The 13,642-nt window shown below is 47.2% G+C and overlaps 10 non-coding genes across 10 annotated transcripts; all 10 read right to left on the bottom strand.

Annotated features, from left to right (window-relative positions):
• Positions 1-272: 272 nt before the first annotated feature.
• Positions 273-391, bottom strand: LOC123118753 (5S ribosomal RNA). Its single transcript, XR_006458292.1, has one exon. It is a non-coding gene; the product is annotated as a 5S ribosomal RNA (ribosomal RNA).
• A 367-nt stretch (positions 392-758) lies between these two features.
• LOC123118472 (5S ribosomal RNA) lies at positions 759-877 on the bottom strand. The gene has a single exon (XR_006458013.1). It is a non-coding gene; the product is annotated as a 5S ribosomal RNA (ribosomal RNA).
• A 9,092-nt stretch (positions 878-9,969) lies between these two features.
• LOC123118078 (5S ribosomal RNA) lies at positions 9,970-10,088 on the bottom strand. The gene has a single exon (XR_006457700.1). It is a non-coding gene; the product is annotated as a 5S ribosomal RNA (ribosomal RNA).
• Positions 10,089-10,454: 366 nt separating this feature from the next.
• Positions 10,455-10,573, bottom strand: LOC123118670 (5S ribosomal RNA). The gene has a single exon (XR_006458215.1). It is a non-coding gene; the product is annotated as a 5S ribosomal RNA (ribosomal RNA).
• Positions 10,574-10,940: 367 nt separating this feature from the next.
• LOC123118638 (5S ribosomal RNA) lies at positions 10,941-11,059 on the bottom strand. The gene has a single exon (XR_006458185.1). It is a non-coding gene; the product is annotated as a 5S ribosomal RNA (ribosomal RNA).
• A 367-nt stretch (positions 11,060-11,426) lies between these two features.
• LOC123118729 (5S ribosomal RNA) lies at positions 11,427-11,545 on the bottom strand. The gene has a single exon (XR_006458273.1). It is a non-coding gene; the product is annotated as a 5S ribosomal RNA (ribosomal RNA).
• A 367-nt stretch (positions 11,546-11,912) lies between these two features.
• LOC123118420 (5S ribosomal RNA) lies at positions 11,913-12,031 on the bottom strand. Its single transcript, XR_006457962.1, has one exon. It is a non-coding gene; the product is annotated as a 5S ribosomal RNA (ribosomal RNA).
• Positions 12,032-12,397: 366 nt separating this feature from the next.
• On the bottom strand, positions 12,398-12,516 carry LOC123118536 (5S ribosomal RNA). Its single transcript, XR_006458085.1, has one exon. It is a non-coding gene; the product is annotated as a 5S ribosomal RNA (ribosomal RNA).
• Positions 12,517-12,882: 366 nt separating this feature from the next.
• LOC123118512 (5S ribosomal RNA) lies at positions 12,883-13,001 on the bottom strand. Its single transcript, XR_006458061.1, has one exon. It is a non-coding gene; the product is annotated as a 5S ribosomal RNA (ribosomal RNA).
• Positions 13,002-13,367: 366 nt separating this feature from the next.
• LOC123118770 (5S ribosomal RNA) lies at positions 13,368-13,486 on the bottom strand. The gene has a single exon (XR_006458307.1). It is a non-coding gene; the product is annotated as a 5S ribosomal RNA (ribosomal RNA).
• Between the last annotated feature and the right edge of the window lie 156 nt (positions 13,487-13,642).

Genomic DNA, 13,642 nt, shown 5'->3' on the forward strand with positions numbered 1-13,642 from the left:
ACAATGGATAATGTCCTATACTACTTACTCTCCCGCTCAATCACGGAGACGAGTTTTCCACGGATTCCACCCCTCCCTCCATACCGCAGCAACACGAGTTTTTTCCACCCCTTTCGGAATGCGCTCTTCGCGCCATAAAGCCGCCCCAAGACGCGCGAGCAATGAGCATCGAGCTTAAACATATCGCAAACGTCAAAAAAAATATAACGGGATTAATATATATCGCGCACGTGCGATATGTTTGTCACAAGGCGCAAAAAATAATTAAAAAGGGAATGCAACAAGAGGACTTCCCAGGAGGTCACCCATCCTAGTACTACTCTCGCTCAAGCACGCTTAACTTCGGAGTTCTAATGGGATTCGGTGCTTTAGAGCTGGTATGATCGCATCCAACATGCTTCCCCGTCTTCGTCCCTTATGCTTGCCACTCCCAGGTCCGCTCCAAAGACGATTCTACATTCTCACTACCATTACAACCGTTCCCTAACAATGGATAATGTCCTATACTACTTACTCTCCCGCTCAATCACGGAGACGAGTTTTCCACGGTTTCCACCCCTCCCTCCATACCGCAACAACACGAGTTTTTTCCACCTCTTCCAGAACGCGCTCTTCGCGCCACAAAGCCGCCCCAAGACGCGCGAGCAATGAGCATCGAGCTTAAACATATCACAAACGTCAAAAATAATATAACGGGATTAATATATATCGCGCACGTGCGATATGTTTGTCACAAGGTGCAAAAAATAATTAAAAAGGGAATGCAACACGAGGACTTCCCAGGAGGTCACCCATCCTAGTACTACTCTCGCCCAAGCACGCTTAACTTCGAAGTTCTGATGTGATCCGGTGCTTTAGTGCTGGTATGATCGCATCCGACATGTTTCCCCGTCTTCGTCCCTTATGCTTGCCACTCCCAGGTGCGCTCCAAAGACGATTCTACATTCTCACTACCATTACAACTGTTCCCTAACAATGGATAATGTCCTATACTACTTACTCTCCTGCTCAATCGGAGAAGAGTTTTCCACGGTTTCCACCCCTCCCTCCATACCGCAGCAACACGAGTTTTTTCCACCCCTTTCAGAACGCGCTCTTCGCGCCACAAAGCTGCCCCAAGACGCGCGAGCAATGAGCATCGTGTTGGAAATATGCCCTAGAGGCAATAATAAAAGCATTATTATTATATTTCCTTGTTCATGATAATTGTCTTTATTCATGCTATAATTGTGTTATCCGGAAATCGTAATACATGTGTGAATAACAGACACCAACATGTCCCTAGTGAGCCTCTAGTTGACTAGCTCGTTGATCAACAGATAGTCATGGTTTCCTGACTATGGACACTGGATGTCATTGATAACGAGATCACATCATTGGGAGAATGATGTGATGGACAAGACCCAATCCTAAACATAGCACAAGATCGTATAGTTCGTTTGCTAGAGTTTTCCAATGTCAAAGTATCTTTTCCTTAGACCATGAGATCGTGTAACTCCCGGATACCGTAGGAGTGCTTTGGGTATGCCAAACGTCACAACGTAACTGGGTGACTATAAAGGTAGACTACGGGTATCTCCAAAAGTGTCTGTTGGGTGACATGGATCAAGACTGGGATTTGTCACTCCGTATGACGGAGAGGTATCACTGGGCCCACTCGGTAATGCATCATCATAATGAGCTCAGAGTGACCAAGTGTCTGGTCACGGGATCATGCATTACGGTACGAGTAAAGTGACTTGCTGGTAACGAGATTGAACGAGGTATTGGGATACCGACGATCGAATCTCGGGCAAGTAACATATCGATAGACAAAGGGAATAGCGTACGGGATTGATTAAATCCTCGACATCGTGGTTCATCCGATGAGATCATCGTGGAGCATGTGGGAGCCAACATGGGTATCCAGATCCCGCTGTTGGTTATTGACCGGAGAGTCGTCTCGGTCATGTCTGCTTGTCTCCCGAACCCGTAGGGTCTACACACTTAAGGTTCGGTGATGCTGGGGTTATGAAGATATGTATATGCGAATGTTGTTCGGAGTCCCGGATGAGATCCCGGACGTCACGAGGAGTTCCGGAATGGTCCGGAGGTAAAGAATTATATATAGGAAGTGCTATTTCGGGCATCGGGACAAGTTTCGGGGTTATCGGTATTGTACCGGGACCACCGGAAGGGTCCCGGGGGTCCACCGGGTGGGGCCACCTGTCCCGGGGGGGCCACATGGGCTGTAGGGGGTGCGCCTTGGCCTAGATGGGCCAAGGGCACCAGCCCCTATAGGCCCATGCGCCTAGGGTTTCCACCATGGAAGAGTCCATGTGGTGGAAGGCACCCCTAGGTGCCTTGGGGGGGAGGGAAACCTCCCCTTGGCCGCCGCCCCCCCTAGTAGATGCCATCTACTAGGGCCGGCGCCCCCCTGGCACCCCTATATATAGTGGGGGAGAGGAGGGATTTCAGACCAGCCCCTGGCGCCTCCATCTCCCCCCGTTACGTCTCTCCCTCGTAGTCTCGGCGAAGCCCTGCTGCTGTGACGCCCTGCATCCACCACCACGCCGTCGTGCTGCTGGATCTTCATCAACCTCTCCTTCCCCCTTGCTGGATCAAGAAGGAGGAGACGTCTCCCGTCCCGTACGTGTGTTGAACGCGGAGGTGCCGTCCGTTCGGCGCTGGTCATCGGTGATTTGGATCACGTCGAGTACGACTACATCATCACCGTTCTTTTGAACGCTTCCGTGCACGATCTACAAAGGTATGTAGATGCATCTAATCACTCGTTGCTAGATGAACTCCTAGATGATCTTGGTGAAACGAGTAGGAAAATTTTTGTTTTCTGCAACGTTCCCCAACAGTGGCATCATGAGCTAGGTCTATGCGTAGTTCTTCTTGCGCGAGTAGAACACAATTTGTTGTGGGCGTAGATTTGTCAACTTTCTTGCCGTTACTAGTCCTTTCTTGCTTCAGCGGTATTGTGGGATGAAGCGGCCCGGACCAACCTTACACATACGCTTACGTGAGACCGGTTCCACCGACTAACATGCACTAGTTGCATAAGGTGGCTGGCGGGTGTCTGTCTCTCCTACTTTAGTTGGAGCGGAATCGATGAACAGGGTCCTTATGAAGGGTAAATAGAAGTTGACAAATCACGTTGTGGCTTTAACGTAGGTAAGAAAACGTTCTTGCTAGAACCCTAATTCAGCCACGTAAAACTTGCAACAACAATTAGAGGACGTCTAACTTGTTTTTGCAGCAAGTGGTTTGTGATATGATATGGCCAAAGTTGTGATGAATGATGAATGATCTATATGTGATGTATGAGATGTTCATGCTATTGTAATAGGAATCACGACTTGCATGTCGATGAGTATGACAACCGGCAGGAGCCATAGGAGTTGTCTTTATTCTTTTATATGACTTGCGTGTCATCAAGAAACGCCATGTAAATTACTTTACTTTATTGCTAAACGCGTTAGCCATAGTAGTAGAAGTAATAGTTGGCGAGCAACTTCATGGAGACACGATGATGGAGATCATGATGATGGAGATCATGGTGTCAAGCCGGTGACAAGATGATCATGGAGCCCCAAGATGGAGATCAAAGGAGCTATGTGATATTGGCCATATCATGTCACGTTTATTATTTGATTGCATGTGATGTTTATCATGTTTTGCATCTTGTTTATTTAGAACGACGGTAGTAAATAAGGTGATCCCTCATACTAATTTCAAGAAGTGTTCCCCCTAACTGTGCACCGTTGTGACAGTTCGCTGTTTCAAAACACCACATGATGATCGGGTGTTTTATTCAGACGTTCACATACAACGGGTGTAAGACAGATTTACACATGCAAACACTTAGGTTGACTTGACGAGCCTAGCATGTACAGACATGGCCTCGGAACACAGAAGACCGAAAGGTCGAGCATGAGTCGTATAGAAGATATGATCAACATGAAGATGTTCACCGATGTTGACTAGTCCGTCTCACATGATGATCGGACACGGTCTAGTTTAACTCGGATCATGTAATACTTAGATGACTAGAGGGATGTCTAATCTAAGTGGGAGTTCATTAATAATTTGATTAGTTGAACTTAATTATCATGAACTTAGTCTAAATATTTTACAATATGTCTTGTAGATTAAATGGCCAACGTAGTCCTCAACTTCAACGCGTTCCTAGAGAAAACCAAGCTGAAAGACGATGGCAGCAACTATACGGACTGGGTCCGGAACCTGAGGATCATCCTCATAGCTGCCAAGAAAGATTATGTCCTACAAGCACCGCTTGGTGACGCACCCGTTCTCCCTGTAGAACAAGATGTTATGAACGCTTGGCAGGCACATTCCGATGACTACTCCCTCGTTCAGTGCGGCATGCTTTACAGCCTAGAGCCGGGGCTCCAAAAGCGTTTTGAGAGACATGGAGCATATGAGATGTTCGAAGAGCTGAAAATGGTTTTCCAAGCTCATGCCCGGGTCGAGAGATATGAAGTCTCCGACAAATTCTTCAGCTGTAAGATGGAGGAAAACAGTTCTGTCAGTGAGCACATACTCACTATGTCTGGGTTGCATAACCGCTTGACTCAGCTGGGAGTTAATCTCCCGGATGATGCGGTCATTGACAGAATCCTCCAGTCGCTTCCACCAAGCTACAAGAGCTTTGTGATGAACTTCAATATGCAGGGGATGGAAAAGACCATTCCTGAAGTATTTGCTATGCTGAAATCAGCAGAGGTAGAAGTCAGGAAGGAACATCAAGTGTTGATGGTCAATAAAACCACTAAGTTCAAGAAAGGCAAGGGTAAAAAGAACTTCAAGAAGGACGGCAAGGAGGTTGCCGCGCCCGGCAAGCAAGCTGCCGGGAAGAAGCCAAAGAATGGACCCAAGCCCGAGACTGAGTGCTTTTATTGCAAGGGAAGCGGTCACTGGAAGCGGAACTGCCCTAAGTACTTAGCGGATAAGAAGGCCGGCAAAACAAAAGGTATATGTGATATACATGTAATTGATGTGTACCTTACTAGTGCCCGTAGTAGCTCCTGGGTATTTGATACCGGTGCAGTTGCTCACATTTGTAACTCAAAGCAGGGGCTGCGGAATAAGCGGAAACTGGCAAAGGACGAGGTGACGATGCGCGTCGAGAATGGTCCCAAGGTCAATGTGGTCGCCGTCGGCACGCTACCTCTGCATCTCCCTTCAGGATTAGTTTTAAACCTTAATAATTGTTATTTAGTGCCAGCTTTGAGCATGAACATTGTATCGGGATCTCGTTTAATTCGAGATGGCTACTCTTTTAAATCTGAGAATAATGGTTGTTCCATTTTTATGAGAGATATGTTTTATGGTCATGCTCCTATGGTGAATGGTTTATTCTTTATGAATCTCGAACGTGATGCTACACATGTTCATAATGTGAGTACCAAAAGAAGTAAGGTTGATAATGATAGTCCCACGTACCTGTGGCACTGCCGCCTTGGTCACATAGAGGTCAAACGCATGAAGAAGCTCCATGCTGATGGACTTTTAGAGTCTCTTGATTATGAATCATTTGACACATGCGAACCATGCCTTATGGGTAAAATGACCAAGACTCCGTTCTCAGGAACAATGGAGCGAGCAAACGACTTATTGGAAATCATACATACTGATGTGTGCGGTCCAATGAGTGTTGAGGCTCGCGGTGGCTATTGTTATGTTCTCACCCTCACTGATGATTTAAGTAGGTATGGGTATATCTACTTAATGAAACACAAGTCTGAAACCTTTGAAAAGTTCAAGGAATTTCAGAGTGAGGTTGAAAATCAACGTGACAGGAAAATCAAGTTTCTACGATCAGATCGTGGAGGAGAATACTTGAGTCACGAGTTTGGCACACACTTAAGAAAATGTGGAATAGTTTCACAACTCACGCCGCCTGGAACACCTCAGCGTAATGGTGTGTCCGAACGTCGTAATCGCACTCTATTAGATATGGTGCGATCTATGATGTCTCTTACCGATTTACCGCTATCCTTTTGGGGCTATGCTTTAGAGACTGCTGCATTCACTTTAAATAGGGCACCGTCGAAATCCGTTGAGACGACACCGTATGAATTGTGGTTTGGGAAGAAACCTAAGCTGTCGTTTCTAAAAGTTTGGGGATGCGATGCTTATGTCAAGAAACTTCAACCTGAAAAGCTCGAACCCAAGTCGGAAAAATGCGTCTTCATAGGATACCCAAAAGAAACTATTGGGTACACCTTCTACCTCAGATCCGAAGGCAAGATCTTTGTTGCCAAGAATGGGTCCTTTCTGGAGAAAGAGTTTCTCTCGAAAGAAGTAAGTGGGAGGAAAGTAGAGCTTGATGAAGTATTACCTCTTGAACCGGAAAATGGCGCAACTCAAGAAAATGTTCCTGAGGTGCCTGCACCGACTAGAGAGGAAGTTAATGATCAAGATACTTCTGATCAAGCCCCTACTGAAATTCGAAGGTCCACAAGGACACGTTCCGCACCAGAGTGGTACGACAACCCTGTCTTGGAAATCATGCTGTTAGACAACGGTGAACCTTCGAACTATGAAGAAGCGATGGCGGGCCCGGATTCCGACAAATGGCTAGAAGCCATGAAATCCGAGATAGGATCCATGTATGAAAACAAAGTATGGACTTTGACTGACTTGCCCGTTGAGCGGCGAGCCATAGAAAATAAATGGATCTTTAAGAGGAAGACAGACGCGGATGGTAATGTGACCATCTATAAAGCTCGGCTTGTCGCTAAGGGTTATCGACAAGTTCAAGGGGTTGACTACGATGAGACTTTCTCACCGGTAGCGAAGCTGAAGTCCGTTCGAATCATGTTAGCAATTGCCGCATTCTATGATTACGAAATATGGCAAATGGACGTCAAAACGGCATTCCTTAATGGTTTCCTTAAGGAAGAATTGTATATGATGCAGCCGGAAGGTTTTGTCGATCCTGAGAATGCTGACAAAGTGTGCAAGCTCCAACGCTCGATTTATGGGCTGGTGCAAGCATCTCGGAGTTGGAACATTCGCTTTGATGAGATGATCAAAGCGTTTGGGTTTACACAGACTTATGGAGAAGCCTGCGTTTACAAGAAAGTGAGTGGGAGCTCTGTAGCATTTCTCATATTATATGTAGATGACATACTTTTGATGGGAAATGATATAGAACTCTTGGACAGCATCAAGGCCTACTTGAATAAAAGTTTTTCAATGAAGGACCTTGGAGAAGCTGCTTATATATTAGGCATCAAAATCTATAGAGATAGATCGAGACGCCTCATAGGTCTTTCACAAAGCACATACCTTGATAAAATATTGAAGAAGTTCAATATGGATCAATCCAAGAAGGGGTTCTTGCCTGTGTTACAAGGTATGAAATTGAGCTCAGCTCAATGTCCGACCACGGCAGAAGATATAGAAGAGATGAGCGTCATCCCCTATGCCTCAGCCATAGGTTCTATTATGTATGCCATGCTGTGTACCAGACCTGATGTTAACCTTGCCATCAGTTTGGTAGGAAGGTACCAAAGTAATCCCGGCAAGGAACACTGGACAGCGGTCAAGAATATCCTGAAGTACCTGAAAAGGACTAAGGAAATGTTTCTTGTTTATGGAGGTGACGAAGAGCTCGTCGTAAAGGGTTACGTCGACGCTAGCTTCGACACAGATCTGGATGACTCTAAGTCACAAACCGGATACGTGTATATTTTGAATGGTGGGGCAGTAAGCTGGTGCAGTTGCAAGCAAAGCGTCGTGGCGGGATCTACATGTGAAGCGGAGTACATGGCAGCCTCGGAGGCAGCACATGAAGCAATATGGGTGAAGGAGTTCATCACCGACCTAGGAGTCATACCCAATGCGTCGGGGCCGATCAAGCTCTTCTGTGACAACACTGGAGCTATTGCACTTGCCAAGGAGCCCAGGTTTCACAAGAAGACAAGGCACATCAAGCGTCGCTTCAACTCCATTCGTGAAAATGTTCAAGATGGAGACATAGAGATTTGTAAAGTACATACGGACCTGAATATACCAGATCCGTTGACTAAACCTCTCCCTAGAGCAAAACATGATCAACACCAGAATTCCATGGGTGTTCGATTCATCACAATGTAACTAGATTATTGACTCTAGTGCAAGTGGGAGACTGTTGGAAATATGCCCTAGAGGCAATAATAAAAGCATTATTATTATATTTCCTTGTTCATGATAATTGTCTTTATTCATGCTATAATTGTGTTATCCGGAAATCGTAATACATGTGTGAATAACAGACACCAACATGTCCCTAGTGAGCCTCTAGTTGACTAGCTCGTTGATCAACAGATAGTCATGGTTTCCTGACTATGGACACTGGATGTCATTGATAACGAGATCACATCATTGGGAGAATGATGTGATGGACAAGACCCAATCCTAAACATAGCACAAGATCGTATAGTCCGTTTGCTAGAGTTTTCCAATGTCAAAGTATCTTTTCCTTAGACCATGAGATCGTGTAACTCCCGGATACCGTAGCAGTGCTTTGGGTATGCCAAACGTCACAACATAACTGGGTGACTATAAAGGTAGACTATGGGTATCTCCGAAACTGTCTGTTGGGTGACATGGATCAAGACTGGGATTTGTCACTCCGTATGACGGAGAGGTATCACTGGGCCCACTCGGTAATGCATCATCATAATGAGCTCAGAGTGACCAAGTGTCTGGTCACGGGATCATGCATTACGGTACGAGTAAAGTGACTTGCCAGTAACGAGATTGAACGAGGTATTGGGACACCGACGATCGAATCTCGGGCAAGTAACATATCGATAGACAAAGGGAATAATGTACGGGATTGATTAAATCCTCGACATCGTGGTTCATCCGATGAAGATCATCGTGGAGCATGTGGGAGCCAACATGGGTATCCAGATCCCGCTGTTGGTTATTGACCGGAGAGTCGTCTCGGTCATGTCTGCTTGTCTCCCGAACCCGTAGGGTCTACACACTTAAGGTTCGGTGACGCTAGGGTTATGAAGATATGTATATGCAGAAACCCGAATGTTGTTCGGAGTCCCGGATGAGATCCCGGACGTCACGAGGAGTTCCGGAATGGTCCGTAGGTAAAGAATTATATATAGGAAGTGCTATTTCGGGCATCGGGACAAGTTTCGGGGTTATCGGTATTGTACGGGGACCACCGGAAGGGTCCCGGGGGTCCACCGGGTGGGGCCACCTGTCCCGGGGGGCCACATGGGCTGTAGGGGGTGCGCCTTGGCCTAGATGGGCCAAGGGAACCAGCCCCTATAGGCCCATGCGCCTAGGGTTTCCACCATGGAAGAGTCCATGTGGTGGAAGGCACCCCTAGGTGCCTTGGGGGGGAGGGAAACCTCCCCTTGGCCGCCGCCCCCGTTAGTAGATCTCATCTACTAGGGCCGGCGCCCCCCTGGCACCCCTATATATAGTGGGGGGGAGAGGAGGGATTTCACACCAGCCCCTGGCGCCTCCATCTCCCCCCGTTACGTCTCTCCCTCGTAGTCTCGGCGAAGCCCTGCTGCTGTGACGCCCTGCATCCACCACCACGCCGTCGTGCTGCTGGATCTTCATCAACCTCTCCTTCCCCCTTGCTGGATCAAGAAGGAGGAGACGTCTCCCGTCCCGTACGTGTGTTGAACGCGGAGGTGCCGTCTGTTCGGCGCTGGTCATCGGTGATTTGAATCACGTCGAGTACGACTACATCATCACCGTTCTTTTGAACGCTTCCGTGCGCGATCTACAAAGGTATGTAGATGCATCTAATCACTCGTTGCTAGATGAACTCCTAGATGATCTTGGTGAAACGAGCAGGAAAGTTTTTGTTTTCTGCAACGTTCCCCAACACATCGAGCTTAAACATATCGCAAACGTAAAAACAATATAACGGGATTAATATATATTGCGCACGTGCGATATGTTTGTCACAAGGCGCAAAAAATAATTAAAAAGGGGATGCAACACGAGGACTTCCCAAGAGGTCACCCATCCTAGTACTACTCTCGCCCAAGCACGCTTCACTTCGGAGTTCTGATGGGATCCGGTGCTTTAGTGCTGGTATGATCGCATCCGACATATTTCCCCTTCTTCGTCCCTTATGCTTGCCACTCCCATGTCCTCCCCAAAGACGATTCTACATTCTCACTACCATTACAATCGTTCCCTAACAATGGATAATGTCCTATACTACTTACTCTCCCGCTCAATCACGGAGACGAGTTTTCCACGGTTTCCACCCCTCCCTCCATACCGCAGCAACACGAGTTTTTTCCACCCCTTGCAGAACGCGCTCTTCGCGCCACAAAGCCGCCCCAAGACGCGCGAGCAATGAGCATCGAGCTTAAACATATCGCAAACGTCAAAAATAATATAACGGGATTAATATATATCGCGCATGTGCGATATGTTTGTCACAAGGCGTAAAAATAATTAAAAAGGGAATGCAACACGAGGACTTCCCAGGAGGTCACCCATCCTGGTACTACTCTCGCCCAAGCACGCTTAACTTCGGAGTTCTGGTGGGATCCGTTGCTTTACTGCTGGTATGATTGCATCCGAGATGTTTCCCCGTCTTCGTCCCTTATGCTTGCCACTCCCAGGTCCGCTCCAAAGACGATTATGCATTCTCACTACCATTACAACCGTTCCCTAACAATGGATAATGTCCTATACTACTTACTCTCCCGCTCAATCACGGAGACGAGTTTTCCACGGTTTCCACCCCTCCCTCCATACCGCAGCAACACGAGTTTTTTCCACCTCTTTCAGAATGCGCTCTTCGCGCCACAAAGCCGCCCCAAGACGCGCGAGCAATGAGCATCGAGCTTAAACATATCGCAAACGTCAAAAATAATATAACGAGATTAATATATATCGCGCACGTGCGATATGTTTGTCACAAGGCGCAAAAAATAATTAAAAAGGGAATGCAACACGAGGACTTCCTAGGAGGTCACCCATCCTAGTACTACTCTCGCCCAAGCACGCTTAACTTCAAAGTTCTGATGGGATCCGGTGCTTTAGTGCTGGTATGATCCCATCCGACATGTTTCCCCGTCTTCGTCCCTTATGCTTGCCACTCCCAGGTCCGCTCCAAGGATGATTCTACATTCTCACTACCATTACAACCGTTCCCTAACAATGGATAATATCCTATACTACTTACTCTCCCGCTCAATCACGGAGACGAGTTTTCCACGGTTTCCACCCCTCCCTCCATACCGCAGCAACACAAATTTTTTCCACCCCTTTCAGAACGCGCTCTTCGCGCCACAAAGCCGCCCCAAGACGCGCGGGCAATGAGCATCGAGCTTAAACATATCGCAAACGTCAAAAACAATATAACGGGATTAATATATATCGCGCACGTGTGATATGTTTGTCACAAGGCGCAAAAAATAATTAAAAAGGGAATGCAACACGAGGACTTCCCAAGAGGTCACCCATCCTAGTACTACTCTCTCCCAAGCACGCTTAACTACGGAGTTTTGATGGGATCCGGTGCTTTAGTGCTGGTATGATCACATCTGACATGTTTCCCCGTTTTCGTCCCTTATGCTTGCCACTCCCAGGTCCGCTCCAAAGACGATTCTACATTCTCACTACCATTACAACCGTTCCCTAACAATGGATAATGTCCTATACTACTTACTCTCGCGCTCAATCACGGAGACGGGTTTTCCACGGTTTCCACCCCTACCTCCATACCGCAGCAACACGAGTTTTTTCCACCCCTTTCAGAACACGCTCTTCGCGCCACAAAGCCGCCTCAAGACGCGCGAGAAATGAGCATCGAGCTTAAACATATCGCAAACGTCAAAAATAATATAACGGGATTAATATATATCGCGCATGTGCGATATGTTTGTCACAAGGCGCAAAAAATTATTAAAAAGGGAATGCAACACGAGGACTTCCCAGGAGGTCACCCATGCTAGTACTACTCTCGCCCAAGCACGCTTAACTTCGGAGTTCTGATGGGATCCAGTGCTTTAGTGCTGGTATGATCGCATCCGACATGTTTCCCCGTCTTCGTCCCTTATGCTTGCCATTCCCAGGTCCGCTCCAAAGACGATTCTACATTCTCACTACCATTACAACCGTTACCTAACAATGGATAATGTCTTATACTACTTACTCTCCCGCTCAATCACGGAGACGAGTTTTCCACGGTTTCCACCCCTCCCTCCATACCGCAGCAACACGAGTTTTTTCCACCCCTTTCAGAACGCACTCTTCGCGCCACAAAGCCACCCAAGACGCGCGAGCAATGAGCATCGAGCTTAAACATATCGCAAACGTCAAAAATAATATAACGGGATTAATATATATCGCGCACGTGCGATATGTTTGTCACAAGGCGCAAAAAATAATTAAAAAGGGAATGCAAGACGAGGACTTCCCAGGAGGTCACCCATCCTAGTAGTACTCTCGCCCAAGCACGCTTAGCTTCGGAGTTCTGATGGGATCCGGTGCTTTAGTGCTGGTATGATCGCATCCGACATGTTTCCCCGTCTTCGTCCCTTATACTTGCCACTCCTAGGTCCGCTCCAAAGACGATTCTACATTCTCACTACCATTACAACCGTTCCCTAACAATGGATAATGTCCTATACTACTTACTCTCCCGCTCAATCACGGAGACGAGTTTTCCACGGTTTCCACCCCTCCCTCCATAACGCAGCAACACGAGTTTTTTCACCCCTTTCAGAACGCGCTCTTCGTGCCACAAAGCCGCCCCAAGACGCGCGAGCAATGAGCATCGAGCTTAAACATATCGCAAACGTCAAAAATAATATAACGGGATTAATATATATCGCACACGTGCGATATGTTTGTCACAAGGCGCAAAAAAGAATTAAAAAGGGAATGCAACATGAGGACTTCCCAGGAGGTCACCCATGCTAGTACTACTCTCGCCCAAGCACGCTTAACTTCGGAGTTCTGATGGGATCCGGTGCTTTAGTGCTGGTATGATCGCATCCGACATGTTTCCCCGTCTTCGTCCCTTATGCTTGCCATTCCCAGGTCCGCTCCAAAGACGATTCTACATTCTCACTACCATTACAACCGTTACCTAACAATGGATAATGTCCTATACTACTTACTCTCCCGCTCAATCACGGAGACGATTTTTCCACGGTTTCCACCCCTCCCTCCATACCGCAGCAACACGAGTTTTTTCCACCCCTTTCAGAACGCACTCTTCGCGCCACAAAGCCACCCAAGACGCGCGAGCAATGAGCATCGAGCTTAAACATATCGCAAACATCAAAAATAATATAACGGGATTAATATATATCGCGCACGTGCGATATGTTTGTCCCAAGGCGCAAAAAATAATTAAAAAGGGAATGCAACACGAGGACTTCCCAGGAGGTCACCCATCCTAGTACTACTCTCGCCCAAGCACGCTTAGCTTCGGAGTTCTGATGGGATCCGGTGCTTTAGTGCTGGTATGATCGCATCCGACATGTTTCCCCATCTTCGTCCCTTATGCTTGCCACTCCCAGGTCCGCTCCAAAGACGATTCTACATTCTCACTACCATTACAACCCTTCCCTAACAATGGATAATGTCCTATACTACTTACTCTCCCGCTCAATCACGGAGACGAGTTTTCCAC

This window comes from Triticum aestivum, chromosome 5B (genome assembly GCF_018294505.1).
Source record: "Triticum aestivum cultivar Chinese Spring chromosome 5B, IWGSC CS RefSeq v2.1, whole genome shotgun sequence".
NCBI lineage: Eukaryota > Viridiplantae > Streptophyta > Magnoliopsida > Poales > Poaceae > Triticum > Triticum aestivum.